The following is a 13,051-nucleotide window of genomic DNA, read 5'->3' as shown; positions in this document are numbered from 1 at the left end:
ACTGTTTGTGTAACTGCAGTTTGGCTTACATTTATTAGTGCATCTAAATATGCTAGTACATCAAACACTTCTCTCCCCCCAGACTGACAGTTCTGCTGTCCAATGGTGTCTCTGTTGCTCCTTCATCCAGAGTGGGCACTCTAATACAGGAAGTGTATCACGAGTGAAAGGTAAAAAAAATAAAGAAATAAAAAGAAAAAAAGAAACATCTAATGATTGGTAAGCTGAAATCTCTTACATTTCTGGTTTTGGGTTTAATACGGCTTTAAAGCCTTTTAAAACCTAAATCGAACATACACTTAAACATCTAACAGCAGACACCAAACATTTATTGGCCAGAAAAAACCTGTTCCGTTCCCCTCTTATTTACTTTCACTTTATTAGTGGTACCTGACTTTCTCAGACTTCATGGCCAAACTTCACCAATTGCCATACCCCTTTTCCAAATAGCATGCCTATAGTAACCACTGAGGTCATCTTATTGGGCAATGGAACAGCAATTGTCATGGCTTAGCCTAAAGTGCAGTGGGATAGTAACACTTACCCTTGTGTATTACATCTCATTAATATTATTTTGGATATGTATCATTATTATTATTGTATAGCAGTTAAATTGCTTCATCCTAAAAGCTTACAGAGTATCTCACTATATAGAAAAATATGCATTTAAAGATCTGAACTGTCCTTAAATATTACAGTGTACCTTCATTGAGAAAGAGGGTTGTTTTATTATTTTCATTACTCTTCACTGAGTGTCCTTCATAAAAAAAACTCACTCTTCATAAACACAGCATTGTTCTTCGCTACATAGTTTTGTATAACTTTTAGCACATATTTAAAGTTTAAAACTGAACTCGCCTCTAAATGCCTGTTGCTAGGAGGTCCCTCATAGTCTGCCTCCTTCAGTGCCCTGGGCACCTGACATCACTTCCCCTTGGCGCAGGAAGGGCTCAGCTCCGCCCCTCCCTCCCGTCAATCATCTGGAACACGTGACAAGTCCCAGATGACTGCGCGGCCAATCACGGTGCACGGCGCCGCTCACGCATGCGTAGTGGGTGCCCGGCTGTGGCTTCACAGTTACAATGCCGACGCTGCCGAGAGGAGGGGGGCACGAGCGGGGCTTTGTTCCCCCACATCACTTGACCCTGGGACAGGTAAGTGTCCGATTATTAAAAGTCAGCAGCTGCAGTATTTGGAGCTTCTGACTTTTAATTTTTTTTTTCCTAAGGGAAACTCCTCTTTAAGAATATACATTCTGAAAATTTTTTCTATATTCAGAACCTATAGTAAGCAAATCAAATAATTTGGCATTTATATAATGCTTAATAAGTGGTGCCTTTTGTGTTATCAATACTTACATAATAATGGGACTTCAATATTTATCAATGATTATAGTTATAGATAATATATATATATATATATATATATATATATATATATATATATATCCTTATTATTCTGGCCTTTAGTGGAAACATCATACATTTAAAGTTTAATATACACAGCTCATATACAGTATCTCACAAAAGTAAGTACACCCCTCACATTTTTGTAAATATTTTATTATATCTTTTCATGTGACAATACTGAACAAATTACCCTTTGCTACAATGTAAAGTAGTGAGTGTACAGCTTGTATAACAGTATAAATTTGCTGTCCCCTCAAAATAACTCAACACACAGCCATTAGTGTCTAAAGTGCTGGCAACAAAAGTGAGTACACCCCTAAGTGAAAATGTCCGAAGTGGGCCCAAAGTGTCAATATTTTGTGTGGCCACCATTTTTTTCAGCACTGCTTTAACCCTCTTGGGCATGGTGTTCACCAGAGCTTCACAGGTTGCCACTGGAGTCCTCTTCCACTCCTCCATGACGACATCACGAAGCTGGTGGATGTTAGAGACCTTGCGCTCCTCCACCTTCCGTTTGAGGATGCCCCACAGATGCTCAATAGGGTTTAGGCCTGGAAACATGCTTGGCCAGTCCACCTTTACCCTCAGCTTCTATAGCAAGGCAGTGGTCGTCTTGAAGGTGTGTTTGGGGTCATTATGTTGGAATATTGCCATGCGGCTCAGTCTCTGAAGGGAGGGGATCGTGCTCTGCTTCAGTATGTCAGCGTACATGTTGGCATTCATGGTTCCCTCAATAAACCGTATCTACCCAGTGCCGGCAGCACTCAAGCAGCCCCAAACCATGACACTTCCAGCACCATGCTTGACTGTAGGCAATACACACTTGTCTTTGTACTCCTCACCTGTTTTGTCGCCACACATGCTTGACACCATCTGAACTAAATAAGTTTGTCTTGGTCTCATCAGACCACAGGACATAGTTCCAGAAATCCATGTCCTTAGTCTGCTTATCTTCAGCAAATTGTTTACGGGCTTTCCTCTGTATCCTCTTTAGAAGAGGCTTCCTTCTGGGACGACAGCCATGCAGACCAATTTGATGCAGTGTGTGGCGTATGGTCTGAGCACTGACAGGCTGATCCTCCCACCCCTTCAACCTCTTCAGCAATGCTGGCAGCACTCATACATCTATTTCCCTAAGACAACCTCTGGATATGATGCCAAGCACATGCACGTAACTTCTTTGGTCGACCATGGCGAGGCCTGTTCTGAGTGGAACCTGTGCTTTTAAACTGCTGTATGGTGGGGGAGGGAGGGGGTAGGAATGGGTGGGCGGTTAAGGGGGGACAAGAGGGGGGGGATTGGTGTGGGAGGAGGGTAGGGGTACACTGGCTTGACTCAAGGTATAAGTTTGGGGAAGTACAGGATAAAGAATAGCACTTTTCTAAAGAAGGGAGTAAGTGACACTAAAGTAAGACACATAAGGCACATGAGGCAAATATGGGGAAATGAGGTGTGTATTATATAGGGATGAATATAAATGGGAGGTAGATATTAAAGGGGAAAAAGGGAATAATAATAAGGTACATAATGGGTGATGGTACATATGGTACATATTATAAGGTAGATGCTTAAATGCAAAATAGAACACTAAAATTGGATCTTGGAATGTAAGAGGGTTGGGTACAGTAGGTAAGAAAGCTGCAGTATTTTCCTTACTAGAGCAAGGTGGGGTAGAACTGGTTTGCCTGCAGGAAACGCACTTAACAAAGGAATCAGCTCAACAGATTAGATGGGGAAAAAAATAGCAAAATCAGTACCACTCAACACATGGTGCGTATAGTAGGGGGGTAAGTGTGTTGGTGAAGTCCGGGGTGAATTTTTCATGCAGGCAATCTAGTATAGATGTTCTGGGTCGCTATGTTTTTCTTTATTGTTTAATTGATAATAGTGCGTTTGTGGTGGCGAACGTTTATATCCCTCCACCATTTAAAATAGACGTTCTGCTTAAACTCAATGAGTTATTGCTGGATAAGCAAGAAGTTCCAACTATAGTAGTAGGTGATTTCAATGAAGTCCTGGATAATAAGTTAGATAGGTTGCCAGCCCGGAAGATAATAGAGGGGAGGGAGAAGGGAAAATTGTATCAGTTTTTAGAGGAAGTGGGATGGTATGATCTCTGAAGAGTGCGGAATCCAGGCGTTCAGCAATATTCTTATTATTCAGCTACGCATTCCACACTCTCCAGAATTGATTTGGCATTGGGTAACGAAAAAATACTAGGGTATAGAAAAAGTAATGTATTGGCCAAGAGGGATATCAGATCACTCTCTGTTAATAATTACGTTTATAACAAATGAGGAAAGGGTGCAGAAGGAGTGCAAAATAAACCCATACTGGTTTGAATTAATCAAAGATAGGGACGGTATTCTACAAAAATTAAAATAATTTATAGAATTCAATGTGGGTACAGCAACGCAAGGAGTAATCTTGGATACGTTGAAAGCATTTCTCCGGGGTAACTTAATACAACAGGTGGGGGGCGTGGCCTGGATGGCGAACTGAGAGGACGCATGGTCTAGAGCTCTGCTGGTAATCCGACATTAATCCTCATTTTTAAAGAACCTTTTACTTTTTAAAAGACCCCAAGCTGCTCCGGATGTCCTGCAGGACCAGATGTAAGGGAAAGAAGCTCTATTTTCCGCCTGGCTCGGAGGTTGTTACCCCGAAGGAGGCCCCGCACGTGCCGGCTCCTGCTGGAGAGGCGCGTAATATGGCGACACAGACCACAATGGAGGAGCGATCGGAGGAGGCACAGCCAGGATTCCAGGATGTGATGGCGGCGATTGCTACCTGCCAAGCTACACGAGTAAGATTGAAGCGGTGCAGCTTGACGTGGGACTTGTTCGGCAAGACTTGGACAAGCTCCCATATTGGGTCTCGGAGGTGGAGCAGAGATCGGACCACACGGAGGATACTGTCCAGGAACACACAGCATCCATCCGCACCCTCCAGACGAGGGTCCGCGCCTTGGAATATAAAGTGGACGACGCTGAAAATAGAAATCGAAGGAACAACCTTCGGATTGTCGGTATGCCGGAGGGTGTGGAGGGAAGGAATTCGACCGTGTTTGTGGAGGAGCTGCTGAAGAGCTTGCTGCCAGAGGTGCAGCTCTCCCTGCATTTCACGGTGGAGCGCGCTCATCGGATCCCCCCGGTCCCTGGGCCAACTGGCGCCCGCCCGCGTACGCTGATCTTCCGGATGCTTAATTTCAGAGATCGTGATGAGATCCTTCGAGCAGCTCGCAGGGCGGGCGAGCTGAAATATCAGAACGGCAGTTTACTTTTTTTCCCGGATTACTCCATGGAGACACAGAAACTTCGTAGATCCTTCGACCAAGTTAAAGTGGGGCTGCGAGCGCGGAATATAAAGTACAGTGTCCTCTTTCCTGCAAAACTGATGGTCCAGGACGGTGAAACAGTGAGATTTTTTAACACCCCTCGGGATGCTGCGGCATGGCTGGAGTTGCTGCCTCCCCGCTAAGGAGGCCGGAAGAGGTTATTACTGCCCTTTTTTGGATGTTATGTGCGCCCCCCTGGTATTTTACGTTATTTTATTTTTCTTCACTTCACCCCCCGTTTGCAATTGCAGTTGCTGGGTTAGACTGATCTCTATGGGGGCTACATGGACGTACTGGTTCCTCTCTTTTAGAACTGTTCTCGAAAGGGACTTTGGATCCGGATTGACATTTTTCCACGATGGATCTGTGAGGAAAGACATTGGTGTGGGGCTGCGGGGTGGGGGGGGATGGTGGTATTGCTCCTGGAGTCATTTTTTCTTCACCACTATTGTCTCCGGGTTTCCCCCCCCCCCCGGCTGGCTCCCTGCTCGGGATGGGGGAGGATATGGACTGTGGGTGGGTTGTCAGAGGGGTGGTTGGCCCCCTGTATTGGGACTCTGGAAGTTGGGATTTTTGCCCCCCTGGCATGGAAGTGATTATACCTATTTGGGACTTGCTGTGGGGGGCGGGGGGGGACTTGCCATTTTTATCTTTTATTCTGGGCTTGTTTATGTTTTATCAGTTGGGGGAGCCTGGGGTGTGGGTCTCGGTGTTGGCGGGGTGACCAAAAAAGTGACCAAAAAAGTTTTTGTGCCCCTGGGATCACCCAGGAGACTGAGGTTGCTTGATATGCACCAGCATCTCTATTGATCAGTTGCACGTGCCAGTCGCACGTAGTTGACGCTCCCTTAATTACTCTTTTTTTCTTTGTTGTTATGGTTGGGGTTCGGGTTTTGAAACACCTCCTGAGGTTGAAGGGGGTGTGGGGAGGGGAGATACAGTTTCTGCCGTTGCAGACTTTGGGGATGTTTGTTTACTATCAGTTTTTGAGTCAGGAGTCTTTGTGTCACTATAGCTGTATGATGTTTTGGTTATATGCTTTATGCCTAATGTTATTTCTACTGCTGGCCCTAGGGTTTTTTTTGGGCCCCTGTGTCGGGTGGGATGCATCCGCGGGGGCTTGGTGGGGGGGAGGGGGGAGACATACGGACCATAAGAATTTTAATAATTGGTAAGTTATGGCGAATATTTCAGTAATCTCATGGAATGTCAGGGGATTGAATTTGGCTACTAAGCGCTCTCTGGTGTTCAAATATTTGCAGAGGTACAATCTCCAGGAAATTTTCTTATTTGGGGATTTTAATATGGCACCGTCACAGAGCATGGACAGACTGCGGGTGGTGGCCCGACCCTCGTCGGCTCTACAGAGTTGGGCGGATACCTTTGGCCTCACGGATGTGTGGCGACAATTACATCCCCGGGAGAGGCAATATACATGTCATTCGGCCTCTCACAGGGCATTATCCCGTATAGATCTGGCGTATGCCTCTAGTGGGGCATTGAGATGGGTGAGGGGGGCGGAGCACCTGCCACAAAGGATATCAGACCATGCTCCTCTACACCTTACTTTATCTCTGGAAAGCTCTGGGTTTGAGGCTTTGGCATCTGTCCAGGTTCTGGGCGGTGGATGGTAGATTGCAGGAACCGATTATGGAGGCTATATGTAATTATTGGACTGCAAATGGGGACTCTACGGATGTCCATAATGGCTGGGATGCTTTTAAATCAGTGGTTAGGGGGGAGTACATATCTCGTATATCAGCGGTTCAGAGGGAGGCGGCTGTGTCGCGGGAGGCACTGGAGGAGAGGGCGTCTAAATGTGAGGAGTCATATATTCAATCTCCCAGTAATTCTGCCTACAGTGAGTGGCAGAGGGGCGTGCGGGACTTATCCCTTCACAATGTGCAGCAGACGAGGAAAGATATGTTGTTTTCCAGGCAGAGGGTATTCAAACACGGCAATAAGAATGGTAGACTACTGGCTTGGCTTGCTACGGCTCAGGTCGTTTCCTCTCACATTGCCGGTGTTCGGGGTGCTCAGGGACAATTGGTGACTTCCCCTGGGGGTGTTAATACTGAGTTCGCAGAATACTTTTGGGGGATGTACTCCTCTAGGGCTCATTACTCACCGGATGACTTACAGACATATCTGAATAGTATTCCCTTCCCTACTCTGACCGATGAGGATACACTAAAACTGGATGGGGACATAACACTTGAAGAGGTACAGGCTGCAATGGGGAGTCTGCAAGGGGGTAAAGACCCCCAGGGCGGATGGTCTGCCCACCGAATTTTATACCCAGCATGCTGATCTCCTTGCACCTAGGCTCGGGGCCCTGTTTTCTGGGCTGGTGGAGGCGGATGCATTGCCTGGGTCCATGGAGGAGGCTGTAATTGTACTCATACCTAAACCTGGCAAGGACCCACAGGAGTGTGCCTCATATAGGCCAATCTCGTTACTAAATGTTGACGCAAAAATATTGGCAAAGATATTGGCTACCCGCCTGTCTTCGATCATTTCCAAACTGATTCAGGCTGACCAGGTTGGCTTTATGCCAGGTAAAAGTACCGATATTAATATTAGGCGTCTGTTTTTAAATCTCTCCATGTCACACGTAAACACGGGGTCCTGGGTCATTGCCTCCCTTGATGCCGAAAAGGCATTTGATTCAGTGGAATGGGACTATCTTTGGGGGGTGATGTAGAGATTTGGTTTTGGCCCTAGGTTCGTACACTGGATTAAATTACTCTATCGAGCTCCAAGGGCCAGGGTGCGGACTAAAGACTGGATCTCGGACTCTTTTGCATTGCATAGGGGTACACGGCAGGGATGTCCCCTGTCGCCTGCCCTGTTTGCGCTGGCTCTGGAGCCTTTGGCGATTGTGGTTAGGCGGTCGCTGGAGGTTCGAGGGCTGTGGATCGGGGGCGTGGAGGAGAAAATCTCTCTCTATGCCGACGATAATCTCTTGTACCTGAATGACGCTGGCTCATCCCTTACAGCTGTCTTGGCAATATTTGACAAATTTGGCTCTCTGTCGGGAATATGTATAAATTGGACAAAGTCGAGCATCTTCCCGTTGGATGGTCAGGTTCCCCCTATGCCTAACCCGACACCACTTAACTGGGTCTCAGAGTTTAAGTACCTAGGGATTAGGGTCACTAGAGACTTTACCCAGTTTTATTCCTTAAATGTTAAGGAGTTATTCCTGCGCCTAATCAGGGAAGGGAACAACGATCTAATTTTTGTACCGCTGCATACACTGGAAATGGGGTACTTGAACCCCTTTTTGCAGAATAGAAAAATATGGGAAGTAGTGTTGCGCAGTACTGGATAGGTAAATATTATCCTGAAGATTTAATAAATTCTGTCCGCATCACAGTAATTAAAAAATAAGTGTGCTATCACCCAAACTAAAACAGGGTGATATATGGGAGGTAAAAAATTGGCAAAATGAAAAAAATGATGTTAAAATGTGGATAAATTTGTGTGAGTATCTTCTATATCACAGTGTGGATAACATAGTACATAGATAATCAGCAAAATAAAATAGTGATTCTTGATGCGATTAACCAAAAAAAACGCATAAACAGTGCCAGTGCTGAATGGTGAATAAATCTATGGAAATATCTCCTACACCATAAAATAACAACCAATAGACATATAAAAGTCACTAAAAACCAGAATTATGTAAAAAACTTAATAGTGACTACGAAATCGCATAAAGTGCCAGTGCCAAGAATTATTGTAGATAGGTGCGTATAAATGTCTTTATACCATATACTAAAACGTGTAAGTACGGTGAACATATATAATCGTGCAACATTAAACAAAGAATAAAAACTTATAACAAAAAAAAAAGAAGAGATGAAATCTCTCAAAAAGAAATCACAGTGAGTGTGCACAGTGATTTAGAACTATATCAACCAATACACATAGTTAAAGAGGTTCTATAATCGCATATATAGGGTTAATGTCCATTCAAAATGTGCAACAACTGGTGGCGATTCTATCCAAAATCGCATGCAACAGAAACGCATATGGTGCTGGTACTGGATTATTTTGTGTGCACTGTAAGATAACGAAGCAATAGGTGATTGTATTGGTGATGGTGACTATATCCCACGTGGTCCTGTGTGCTCAGGGTATGGATGTCCCCTTACCTTACAGCTGTAAGGTAACAGCGTTTGACATGTGTATCCTTAGGGTTCTTGGTAATCCTTATCCCTCGAGGTCCTATTCTTGTGGCCCCAAACCTGGCGTCTGCTGCCTATTGCGCTGTGTTGATCTCCTCAAATGGACGCTCAGCGGTACTCAGGGGGGGGGGGTGGTTGTTAGGTTGCCTCAGCGGTAAATTTATGTGGGGGTTAAGCAGATAAGGAAGAGGGGAGCCCCATAGTGTAGTAATTTTGAACAAAGTTTAGGTTTTATTTAAATATACTGAATAGTACTCACAAACATATAGAGCTTCTTTGCAAGGTATAAACGAGCCTCGAGCTCGATTGCGTCACTTCCGGTAGCGTCCCGACGCGTGTTCGTCACGGTCACGTGACTTCATCATATTCCTTAAATGTTCTCCCCCTGCTCCGGTTCCTGAGGGAACGCTGTCAGTCCTAGGCTGGGCTACCATTGAACTTGATTTTCCGGATTAACCTCATCAAGATGTGTGTACTGCCCAGATTTAACTACTTCTTTAGAAACAGTCCGGTCTGAATTCCGGCGGTCTTTTTTCGGGAGGTAGACAAGTGCGTAGCCGCATTTATTTGAAGTGGGTCGGTCCCACGTTTGGATAGATCCACTCTGCAATGGCCCATTGGGTTGGGTGGTTTGGCCTTGTCAAACTTTAAAGTATATTATTGGGTGGCGATGATGGTCATGATCTACTGGTGGCTCCGTGCTGAGCGGTCCAACGCTGCGGTGCGAGCGGAGGCGGCGGGACTGGGTTCAATACCGGCTCTACAAAATGTAGTGTATAGGGGGGCAAGGGCCTACAGGGATCTCCCCGGCCCAACTAGGGCGACACTCAGAGTGTGGGTGGCGGCGAGACGAAGATTCTTTTGGGCTGAGCGCTGGTCTCCGGACCAAACCTTATGGGGCAACTCCAACCTACCCAATTTTCGGTCCATGCCGGACCCACAGGTCTGGGTGCGGTTTGGCATAAGGATCCTGAGGGATAGTATGCCATCGGGAGTCCTATTGACACTTCCTCAATTGACAAAGAAGTACAACTTGCCTGCCTGGATGTACTTCAGATACGCCCAGCTAAGGCACGCAGCTAGGGCCCAGTTCCCCATACCACCGTTACTTCAAGCGGATCCGGTTGAGGATCTGTTGTCGGGTGATGATCTGGTCAAGCCATTGTCTGCCCTATATTCCAATAAACTAGTCCTTTATATATATATATATATATATATATATATATATATATATATAAAGGACTAGTTTATTGTTTGCCCAGACAAACATCCCACATTGCCACCCAGTAAAGAAAAAAAATGGCTATGAAAGTTAAAAGACATCTGGTGGTATTTAGATCTTTAAAAGAGTCACATGGAATATTCACATGCAGTGATCTACCCAGAGAAAGATAATACAATGTTCTATGGTCTTTTGCATAGGGATGAACTTTATTAAATAAGGTAAAGAGCAACAGGCAAAGTAACCCTTGTCAACCAATTAACCACTTTAATACTGGGCACTTATGCACCTTCCTGCCCAGACCAATTTTCAGCTTTCATTGCTGTCGCACTTTGAATGACAATTGCGCGTTTATGCTACACTGTACCCAAACTACATTTTTATCATTTTGTTCCCACAAATAAAGCTTTCTTTTAGTGGTATTTGATCACCTTTGGGATTTTCATTTTCTGCTAAACAAAAAAAAGACAGATTTTGAAATAAAAATGTTTTTTGTTTCTGTTACAAAACTTTGTAAATAGGCGGCACTGATGGGCACCGATGAGGTGGCACTGATGGGTACACATAAGTGGCACTGATGGGCACTGATAGGCGGCCCAGATCGGCACTGATAGAAGGCACGGATGTACACTAATGAATTGTACTGATGGATGCCAAACAATAATGCCTGCCAATCAGTGATGCCCATCGTGGACACTGATTAGCATCCATTGTGGGCACCGATTGGTATCCCTGGTGGTCTAGGGTGGCATACCTGTTGGTGACTAGTGGTGGCATCCCTGGTGGTCCTTGTGGCGTCGCCGGTGGTCCAATGTGGGCATCCGCGGGGAGGCTGTGCTGATAATCAATCAGCACAGACCCCCCCGTCAGAGGAGCAGCCGATCAGCTCTCCTCTACTCGTGTCCGACAGATGCAAGTGAGGAAAAGCAGATCAACGGCTCTTCCTGTTTACATCGTGATCAGCCTTGACTGGACACGGCTGATCATGTGGTAAAGAGTCTCTGTCAGATTCTTTACCTAGATCGGAGTTGCGGTGTGTCAGATTGACACACTGCAACAACGAACGCCGCGCTGCCCATGCGCGGCGCTATACAGGTACCTGAAATAAATATCAGCTGCATTAGATAGCTGCGGATCATGTTTAGTATTCCCCTTCAACCAAGCCCATTTGCTGACCCATCCCTAGCTCTGGATAGGATCTGCAGTTTAACATCACGTGTTCATAATTTGATCCTTAAACATGGTATAACAAAAATAAACAGGGGGAAGTGTTTTGTGATGGGTGTCACCTTCTAAGTAAGTTATCGGGTGTGTGAAATAGCAGGTTCACAAGTTCACTTAATATAGGCATTGCCTTTGCCCAGTAAACCACTGGCTATTTTCTCTCTTGATATGATGATATTGTGTTGCAAGGAGCGGAGTCTCAGCTCAAGATCTGCTAAACAGCTGCAGACCAAACTTGCTCAGCACATTTTACAGATAAGTTATTGAGATGACAACAGGCTTCGCTGATGGTGTTACCAATTGGGGAAAGATCACAGGAGGGCCTCAGAATTTTCAGCACACTGTTACCTCAGCTGACGTCTAGGTGTCGCCAGCAAATTATCTGGGTGGGTGGGCCATGACTGGAAGACACTCTACAGGGGGCCACCTTCTACAGACAATACAAACTGCAATAATAATTAGTTATCCTATAGCAAGGCTGCAAATATAGCCATAAGAGATCATCGATGTTATGGGGACCTTTAGCACTGAGGTCCAAGTATAGTCTAATTGCTTCTATTAGAAAGAGAAATCAAATTTTAGGCTTTAGAATAGATCCTAGAATAAGATCATATGATCCTATGAACTCAGGTTCTATTAAGGTATCTCCTAAATATTGATGTGTATTGGAATATGTATAGTTGATTTTAAATTGTTGAGTATAAGAAAAATATTTCCCATTGTAGAATGAAAGATTGTTTGGGGCTCTATTCATGCCTCTGAGTGCACATGAATCCCCATTTATTTCACTTTGAATAAGCTCCTAACAAGCTCTGACACACTAAAAACATACCTGCTACTTTTGGTCAATGCACTGCACCACAACACATACCACACAATGCAAGTATGGATCTTTTATATGTTTGCTTGGATGCCTTATAGAATGAAGGTAACACACCACAGTTTAAAAATACACAGGGCTGTAGTGCGTTGCTTTGATGCGCTTACTATGGACGAAAAGGTCTAAGGCCTGGTTCACACCTATGAATGGACTTGGCCACACACGACCCGACTAAGTCCGTTCATTTTGAACGTGATGACGTAAATGGGACTAAACAAGGAAGTTCAATAGCCAGTAACCAATAGCTGCTCCATCTCTTGTGTGTAGAAATATATAAGTATGCCCAATGTATTGTGGGGGAAGGGGAATTTTATATTTTTAGGAGACATTACCAGGCTGAGAAATAGGTTGTTTTGATCTAGTAATGTATGTGAAATTGCTAATGCAAGGTGACACATCCACTTTAATCCTTCTGTTAATTAATAATCATGATCCAGTTACCAGTGTTGGATGTGAACGCATACAATGAGGTCTTTAACAAAAAAGCTTAAGAATATGGAAACTGTAATGAGAGGATTTTGCAGCTTACATTAGTTTTACATGAGCCAGCTCTGAAGCCATGAGAGTTCCCCTAATTAGGGAAAAAAGGAGTATAACAACCCTTTGGAGGTTAGTTACGAAAGGAAAATCCACTTTGCACTTGAAATTGCACTTGGAAGTGCAGTCGCTGTAAATCCAAGGGGGACATACACGGAAAATAAAAAACAGCATTTTAGCTTGCACATGATTGGATGATAAAATCAGCAGAGCTTCCACTCATTTCAGATCTACAGCAACTGCACTTCC

The 13,051-nt window shown here is 44.7% G+C and overlaps 1 protein-coding gene across 3 annotated transcripts in view; it reads right to left on the bottom strand.

The window, feature by feature from the left end:
* The window catches only part of BCAR3 (BCAR3 adaptor protein, NSP family member), a 172,766-nt gene that overhangs the window by 41,343 nt on the left and 118,372 nt on the right, over positions 1-13,051 (bottom strand). The window lies entirely within an intron of this gene.

Source organism: Lithobates pipiens, unplaced genomic scaffold (genome assembly GCF_037356315.1).
Source record: "Lithobates pipiens isolate NorthernLeopardFrog02 unplaced genomic scaffold, aLitPip1_a1.2 Scaffold_23, whole genome shotgun sequence".
Classification (NCBI taxonomy): domain Eukaryota; kingdom Metazoa; phylum Chordata; class Amphibia; order Anura; family Ranidae; genus Lithobates; species Lithobates pipiens.
This window is presented reverse-complemented; position numbering and strand designations above follow the sequence as displayed.